This window comes from Crocodylus porosus, unplaced genomic scaffold (genome assembly GCF_001723895.1).
Source record: "Crocodylus porosus isolate Cpor-Errol unplaced genomic scaffold, CroPor_comp1, whole genome shotgun sequence".
NCBI lineage: Eukaryota > Metazoa > Chordata > Crocodylia > Crocodylidae > Crocodylus > Crocodylus porosus.
Window position 1 is genome coordinate 85,970,097 of NW_017728943.1, and position 9,573 is coordinate 85,979,669.

The following is a 9,573-nucleotide window of genomic DNA, read 5'->3' on the forward strand; positions in this document are numbered from 1 at the left end:
AACTTCCAAGAGAAGTGGTGCTGGCTCCTACCCTGTTGGTCTTTAAGAGGAGGTGGTGTCATTTGACCCCAGTACTCTTTCCTGCCACGGCATGCGGGTTGGACTTGATGATCTGTTCAGGTCCCTTCTGACCCTACCAACTATGAAACTATGATTCAAATGCACTGTAGGTTACAGAATCAGGATCCCTCCAATTTATTCTCCTTAAAGCTCCATGACCCTTGCAGTCAATTTACTCCATAGTAAACAGGTCTGCACTCCAGAACCCAGGTTCTGTAAATGACTGGATCTGTCCATCTGCAGCTGCATAATATCACTGCTTAAACATAGTAACACTGGTAAATTGCTTAATAGATGAGCCTGATATATTAGTTTATAATCTTTGAGCCAGTGTCAAAAACATTTTTCATTCTGACATCTGTGATAGTTATCATTTTTTCATTCAAGAAGCTGACTAAATATACAAATTAGATATTGAAGCATTTAGACCATTTTAAATGTTGCAGAATAACTGCAGACATAAAAAAATAGAGGCCTTGCTGAAGGCAGGCTGAAAGTTTGGCCCTTCATGTCTATTTGCATCTCTCTAATTATAAAATAAAACTTGTTTATTACAAAAAAACCCATTAAAGTATGTGTCCATTATAAAAAGAGAACACTTACGTGACTTACTAAGATTTAATGGCTATATCTTCATCATTTTCTGTCCTGTCAGGGAGTAAAGGACCATCTTTTTAAGCCACAGAGAAATAAGTAGAATGGGAGGTAGGGCAGGGAACAAGCAACTTTATAGTGATGATATGCTGAAGAGAGACTAATTAAACTTCTCCGTTTATTTCATTTTCAGAATTTCACAGTCTTCCTGGGATTGCATACTCTCAGTTACAGTGACATTTTCTTCTGTACTCATGCTGAGCAGAATTGTTTTCATTGTGTGACTAAATGCCAATTTTCTGGAAGCATAAATGGTGGTTTTGCCACTTACATGCAGATTATGATTCTATTTCCCTTGTACTATGAATATATAGGAGTGAACATGTAGAATGAGCATGTATAATAGGATATGCATTGGCCAGGCATGTATGTCCACCCTGTCTGGGTGTGTAAATGTATAAAAGTCAGAAAATGTAGTGAGCCAGTAACTCATAACTGAGTGGGAGGAAGAAGAGAGCCCTCGTGTTTATTAGCTTGAATAGCCAAGTTGTTAGGGCACTTACTCAGGGAGCAGTCCTCCTGGGTTCTAAACACCTATCACCTATGACATATTGAGACCTGTGTCTTTCTAACTTGGTACTTTTACCACGCCATTCTCCTGCCCTTCTTTTGAAGCTAGCCAAGAGGGGGAGATCTAGAACTAGAAGGAAATAAAGTCCCTGGAGGGTGGGAGACTTAATGAGATAGTGTAGCAAGGTTTGTAAACCACAGGTGGCCATGAAACCTCCTGGTGACCATGTTCCTCACCCTGCTCCAGCTTTAGGATTCCCTCCCCTTCTTATTTCCTGCCATGCCTTGATGTATTTGTTTGATAGAAAAGGGAGGCCACCTAAGGGTCCTAGAGTGAGTCCCAGGTCTTCTAGCAGCCAGTAGGTTCCTCCCAGACCCTGCTGGACTCAGTTCTACCTCTTTTGGTCATGTGGGTCCTCCTGACCTGCCCGTGCCTCCACCCACTGCCACCAAGGGCACCAGTAGCCTTAAGGGCTATTATGTGGCTCCAACCACATCTTATACCAAGCTCATGCCTCACAGATGTTACAGTCCAATTTCTCCCTTGTTGGGTCCTCTGCCCTCTTGGCCACTGCCTCTTTTATTTTGCTGGGCCCTTTCACTCCTATCCACTGTGCTGGACTGAGTTTCTGGGTTCCAGCCCTTCTCTTTCTTACTTGGACCCTGGGTCCACTGCCCTTGTCCCTGCCATGCTCCAGGCAATGAGCCTGCTTTGGGTCTGTTCATCTGGCCCTGGCCCTGTTTTCACCCTACTCAGGGCATTTTCTGACCAGACTGGGGCACTGAGCATACTTGGGCTCTGCCTATCTGGACCCCTGGCACTGCCTCCATCCACATCATGGGGCTGAACCACCTTTGGCTGTCTCTGACTGGGTCTTCTGGCTCTGCTTGGTTATCACTCAAGCTAGGCTACCCTTTGCCTCTTGGTTGCCACTTGCTTTTGGGCCAAAGCTCACTCCATATCCTGGGCCCCTAGCCCCTGGCAGGCTCAGGATACCCACATGCCCTCAGGCAGTATTAGGATCTCTTCCAACCCCTGATTTTCCTAAACCCAAACCATCAGATTAAACTGTAACAAAGAATTAAGCACACTAGTTATAACATAAACCCATGCCAAGTCCAAACAGCAACAGTACTGTGAAAGTAGCCATGCCTCCCTTTGCCATGGGTTATTCCTCTCTGATAGCAGATCTTACTTGAATCTTTAGAGGAGTCCAGGATTTTGCAGACCCCTTTCCTATAGTCCATTGCCAGGAGCCCCTCACTCCGCAGCTTGCAGAGTAGTACAGTGGCAAGGAAGTTTGACACCCAGGTACAAAGCCCAAGAGTGTCAGCCTGCCCTCACCCTGTGCACAGATCTGGGGGGGGCACATGCCCCCCATGCTTGCCCAGGAATGCATGCTACAGTGGGAGCCACCCTCCCCCCATCCCTGCTATAATTATAGTGTATCAGAGCAGGCTCAATTAATCAAGTTTATTGTAGCATGGTAATTACTGTGCTCCAGCAGACTCCAGTATTAAATGAGCTTTAGTTAAAGTGATCCTACCACCATTTTTAAGTGCAGGGATGCTGATACACAAGCTGTTCCAGGCACTTTTATTAAAGTGACTCTTGAAGCAGCTCTAATTAAAGCACACCCCCCGCTCCACTCTTGGAGCAGGTGTATAAATGCCAGAGGGTCTTTGCCTGGAACCTTGCATCTGTGTTGCACTGTTCTGTTTTATCCAGTGCCTCTTAAATGCAAAGGGCAGTGACTCAGCTTCACAAGAAGCACTAGATAATGCAAAAAATGTGGCATACTGGTCAGAGCACTGTACAGGACATTCAGAATGACACATATTTAAATACCTGTGGGTGAAGGGGAAGCTAAAGCTCAAGGTCTCTGACTTCCTGGGCAAGTGCCCTAACAACTCAACTAGTGGAGCTAAAACATGTGAAAACATTTTCTCCTCCCACTGTTTTTTTCTGGACTTGCACTCAGGTGTATGTGTATATGCCTGGTTGTTATGTTGTTGACTGAGCATGGCCAGAGTTTGTGCTCACTCCCCCAATCAAAGTGAAGGGAGACATGCGAAAAATGTCTTTTGGTATGCAGCTAGAAAACTGCCATTTAAACATGCTAAGTATCCTCAACTGAGTTTGCCTTTGAGAACAGTCTTCAGACATGCGTAAGCTTTTATTAGTATTATTTGTTATCAAAGTTTTTAGACTTAGAAAAGGATCACTTTCTTCTCAAGGACAATTTGCATGCTAAAATTGCAGTATCATAGTTCAACCATTATTGAGTAATATAATAATAATAAAGGTATATATCATGTCATGGTTGTATCGGCTGAAGTCCAAATTGATCTCTGTGGAAAGCCCTTCTTAAGAAACTTTGGCATACCATGTCCCGAGGTGTGGCACTTTTTCTTAAGAAGGAGATAGATATTTTTTCAACCTCTCATAAATTCATAATAGATTAAGGTATTCCCTTTAAAATGTACCTTTTAGCTGAGAAATGTAAGTTTAAAACATAAGGAAAGTTTTTAAAAACAATGAGGCTATCAAAATTGGGGAGCGGGTTTGAAATAATCTTGATTTTTATTTCATTGTAACATTTATATTTTAAATTATATTTATGAATAATTGTATTAATGAGTAATTTATGATTAACTAGCAAACTTGAATGACTCAAGAATAAATTATAATTTTGTTTTAGGAGAAAGTCTTCTGAACTCAGTGGAATTACAGCAGTGTAAATGAGATCAGAATGGAGCCCATTGCATGAAAAGATCATGCTGAAGGAAATTTATTTTAAATTTACTTTGAAAGGTATTTCCTTCTGTTCAGTGTTTGAGATTTTATATTAGAATTCCTTGAATATAAAGTTTACAGTGTGTGTTATCTAATTTTTCTCCATTTTGTTATCTAACTGAGGACTTTTTGCCCTATGTACATCTTTCTAAAATGGCACGACAAATCATGTTTCAATACTTTGAAAAGAACATGTCAAAATAAGAGGTTGTATTCTGATAGATAACTATAATTAAAGGAACCTTTCAGCTTTCTAATTGTGATTCATTTTCACTCAGTGCTTGCTATTTCATACCTTTGGTCTACAGCAGCTGCTCCTAAACTGTGATCCTTGGATCATTAGTAAACATATGGCACAGTATGATTAATTTAGTCAGAGACACTTGTAGCCAATGACATTTTGGCTGAAAAGGCAGTGGTTAAGCTTCTGATTTAAAACTATCTCCAGTAGCGTGGTTGAAAAGAATGGCGGCAATTGAACTGTGTCACATGACGGTATGATACTTGGGCTGTAAAATCTCTCCTTCTTTCTGAAGAATTATCCTTTTTTTTTTGTTTAATCCCGTCCCCACCAAGCATTGTTCTTCATGGCAACAAAGATAACCTTGAAAATGTGAAGTAAATATAACTAATGCAATATTGTCTTAATGAGTCTACAGACACCCTGAAACTAAAAACTCTGACAGTTGTGATTTGCCCCATTCCTTTCAATGGGCTGTTAAGTCTGAAACATAAAGATGACAATTTAAATGTCAGCACTGTTAATTATTTTACTGGTGATTATTTTAATAGAAAAATCCAGCTAATGTGCTCACTTCACAATCCTAAACTGCTTACTGTGCCTTCCCAGGTATCAAAAGCTCTGACAGCCTCCTACCTCGTTGGCCAAACCTCTAATCTTCCTCCTGACAGCTTCTAGAATGCAATTGTGTGCTGACAAAAAAATCTCTGACAAATCTAAAAGTGAAAAAGTGGGAACAGAGTAAAACATATTGAATTTAGTATCAAAAGAAACAATGTAGCTGTATTGCACTGAATGTGTTATTCATTTCTTCATTTAATTCATTAAAATGATCAATTCAGAATTTCCAGTCCAGCATGTCAGAGAACCCTGGCAAAGAACTTAGTCCTATCTTGCCAGGACTTCCTAGTAAGGCCTGTCTCAGAGGACCTTAACTCTAGAGAGGTTACTTTATTGTAACCGGCACACACTATTTTTCAACTAAACCATACCCAGCTACAATGTACTTTTTAAACCAGAAATTCGTAGCTGAATTCATAGTTGTGCTTCCTGCTATGCATCCTGATTATAGAGTAAGTTGTATTAAATAAATTAGTATTTGAATACAGTTATCTGAATAATTACATGGGTAGCCTTATATATGGTCTTTCAAAGACTCATGGAGTTTAGAGACAGAAGAGGTGATTAGATGCTATGGCTTGGAAAGAGTAGTGAATTTTCCCAGGACTTTTAAGTGAACAGCATTGCACTGAGAGCTCACATTATGTTCCTTGTTTACTATAACTCTGCCTCCCCTGCCCCCCGCACTCCCCCTACATGCACATAAACAACCATCCTCTTCAGAGTCTCTGCTTTCTGGTCCATTGCCCCCCAATTTGTAAGTATGGCTTTTAACATGCCCATGGAAGAGCATACATTTTGCATTTGGCTTTGTTAAAATGCATTTTGAATGTGCTCAGCTTACCAAGCCATATAGATCCCTCTGTAGGACAGTCCTAATTTCATTATTATTTAACAATGAACCAAATCTTGTTTTATTCACAAATATTATCAACAGTGATTTTAAATTTACTTCAAAATGGTTGATGAAAGTGTTAAATCCAGTGGAGGGCAACAAAAAGGGTGAGGGGGCTGGGGGACATGACTTATAAGTTTGCTGATGACACTAAGTTTTGGGGAAGTGCAGCCATGCCTCAGGCTAGGCTGACGATCCAGGAGGATCTAGACAGGTTAGTTAGCTGGGTGGACCAGAACTAGATGCTGTTCAACACTGAGAAGTGTGAAGTGCTCCATCTGGGGGGGAAATCTGCACCAAGCTTACTGGCTGGGTGGTGCTAGCACCATGTCCAAAAGGGACCTGGGGGTCATAACTGACCATAAAATGAATATGGCCACCAGTGTGATTCTACAGTTAGCAGAGCAAATGATACACTGGCATGCATCAACTCTCTGACTCTCAGCAGGGGTGGTGCAGACACCTACCCTGGAGATCTTCAGAAGGAGACTGGACACTCATCTTGCTGGAGTTATTTGACCCCAGCACTCTTTCCTGCCCAGAGCAGAGGGGCTGGACCCAATGATCTCATGAGGTCCCTTCCAGCCCTAAATGTCTGTGAATTTGTGAATATAAGGAAAGACTGAGGGAAGTGGGTATTTTCAGTCTAGAGAAGAGAAGAATGAGGGCAGATTTAATAGCAGCCTTAAAATACCTGAAGCGAGGTTTGAAAGCAGATGGAGCTATACTATTCTCAGTGATGGCAGATGACAGAACAAGGAGCAACAATCTCAAATTGCAGCAAGGGAAGTTCAGGTTAGATATTAGGAAGGATTTTCTCACTAGGAGGATAGTAAAACACTGGAATGGGTTACCCAGAGAGGTGGTAGAAGCTCCATCCTTGGATGTTTTCAAAACCTGGCTAGACAAAGCTTTGGATGGGATAATCTAGTTGGCACTGGTCCTGCTTTGATCAGAGGGTTGGACTACATTTCCTCCTGAGATCCCTTCCAACCCTAACTTTTTATGAAATAACATTGGTACACAATTGGTATACGTAGGGGGTGCATCTACACATTCATTAATGTGCTTTTGCTACTGGGCATTAAATTTAGGACCTCTGGGCACCTATATATGTGTCAGATGTCTGTTCTGATGTGCTAATTAGCCATGTCCAATCTGATTGACTTCTATAATATGACTGGTTTGGTGGATGCAGGGACAGTAGTGGATGTAATATAACTTCATTTTAGCAAGGCTTTTGATACACTCTCCGACAACTTTTTTGCAATCAATATAAGGAAGTATGGGTTGGATGAATGGACTGTAAGGTGGATAGAAAACTGGCTGGAGCTTGAGGCTTTAAGGGTATTCAATGGCTCAATGTCTAGCTGGCAGCCAGTATTAAGGGTAGTGCCCAGGGGTCAGTCCTGGGGTTGTTTTTATTCCATTTCTTCATCCACAACCTGGAAAATGGGATGGAATTCACCCCCAGGAAGTTTTCAGATGACAAAAAGCTGGGGCTGCAGTGTGGGAGGAGGGGTAGAGCAGGGGAATAGTAAATACACTGAAGGGTAGGGCTTGTGTTCAGGGACCCCTCAACAAATTGGAGGATTGAACCAAAAAAAAAATGTCATAAAGTTCATAAGGACAAGTACAAAGTCCTGTACTTAGGGCGGAACAATACAATGTATTGGTACAGTCTGGGGAATGACTGGCTAAGCAACAGCTCTGTAAAAAAGGACCTAGGGGTTACAATAGACAATAAGCTGCAAAGAAGGTTAATGGCATATTGGGCTGCATAAGTATGAATGTTGCCAGCAGATTGAGATAAATAATTTCTCTCCTGGTGTGGACACATCTGGAGTACTGTGTCCAGTTTTGGGCCCCCCACTACAGGAAAGATGTGAAAAAATTGAAAAGAGTCCAATGGAGGGAACATAAATGGTTAGGGAGCTGAGGCACATGACTTTTGAAGAGAGGCTGAGAGAACTGGGTTTATTTAGTTTGAGACGATAAAACCGAAAGGATTTAATAGCAGCCTTCAACTACCAGAAGGGTAGTTCCAAAGAGGATGCAGCTAGACTATTCTCAGTGGGGGCTGAAGACAGAACAAGGAATGATGGTCTCAAGTTTAGATTCATAGATTTATAGGCTGGAAGGGACCTTGCAAGATCATCAGGTCCAGCCCCCTGCACTAAGCAGGAAAGACAACTGGGGTCAGGTGCCCTCAGTGAGGTTACCATCCAGTCTCCTCTGAAGATTTGCAGGGTAGGTAATTGCACTACCTCAGAGGGAGTTTATTCCAGTCTGGAAACCTTAACTGTGAAGAAGTTTTTCTCAGTGTTAAGCCTCATATGGTCTTCTAGAAGTTTGTGGTCAATACTCAAGGGTGCCTTAGTGAACAGTTGTTTGTGGAGCCCTTCAAGTATTCCCCTGATGTAGTGATAAGCTTCTATCAAGTCCCCTATCAGTCTTCTCTTTTTTAGGCTAAAGGAGACCCAAGTTCCTCAGCCTTTTCTTGTATGGCTTGCCTTGCAAGTCTCTAATCATACAGGTGGCTCTTGTCTGGACTCTATCAAGTTTTTCCACGTCCTTGTTGAAGTGCAGCACCCAGAACAGGGTGCAGTACTCCAGCTGTGGTTTCACCAATGCTGAGTAAATCAGAAGAATCACTTCCTTGGTTTTGCTTGAGATGCATCAGTTGATGCATGTCAGAATATTGTTTGCCCTGCTGGCTACAACATCGCACTGACCGCTCATGTTCATACTATGGTCTGTTATTACCTCTATATCCCTTTCAGTCATGGTGCTAGTCAGTTTGGTGCCACCAAGCCTGTAAATATGTTGGGGATTGTTTGTCCCCAGATGGAGCACTTTACACTTCTCAATGCTGAACTTCATCTTGTTCTGATCCGCCCAACTTGCCAGCCGGTCTAGGTCTGCCTGTATTTGCAGAACTATTTTGAAGTGTGGCTACGCTCCCCCATAACCTGGTGTCATCCACGAACTTGGCCAGTGAGCTCTTCAGCCCTATATCCAAATCATTGATAAAGATGTTGAAAAGCACTGGACAAAGCATGGAGCCCCAAGGGACACCACTTGCCACTTCTCATCAGGACAACACAGATCCGTTCATTAGAACTCGCTGGGTCCTACCCCCAGCCCTCTTCCTACCCACCTAACTGTCTCACAGTTAAGTCCATAATCCTCCAGTTTTTCCATGAGAACATCATGGGATACCCGATCAAAGGCCTTTTGGAAATCTGGGTATACATTGTTCACCTCCTCTCTCTTATCCCGGTGGTGAGTTACCTGGTCATAGAAGGAGATGTGATTGGTAAGATGAGACTTGCCTGCAATGAAGCCTTGCTGGCTGTCATTCAGAATCCTACCTCCTGCAAGAGTATTGCACATAGACTCCTTGATGAATTTTCCAGGGTTTTCTCTGGGATAGAAGTTAGGGTAATTGGCCTATGATTGCCTGGGTCCCCTCTCCTCCCTTTCTTGAAGATGGGCATAACATTGGTTCTCTTTCAGTCTTCAAGGACTTCCCCTAACTACCATGAGCTTTCGAAGAGTTTTGTCAGAGGTCCCATGATGACTTTGGCCAACTCCTTCAGCACTCTTGGATGAAGTTCATCTGGTCCTGATGACTTATAAATGTCTAAATTTTCTAATTGATCATGCACCAGCTCAATTCCAACGCTACAAAGGCAGTCATTTCCACCATGCACATTCTGAACCTTATCTCCTATGATTTTCATAGATTTCATAGATTTCATAGACATTAGGGCTGGACCTCGGGAGATCATC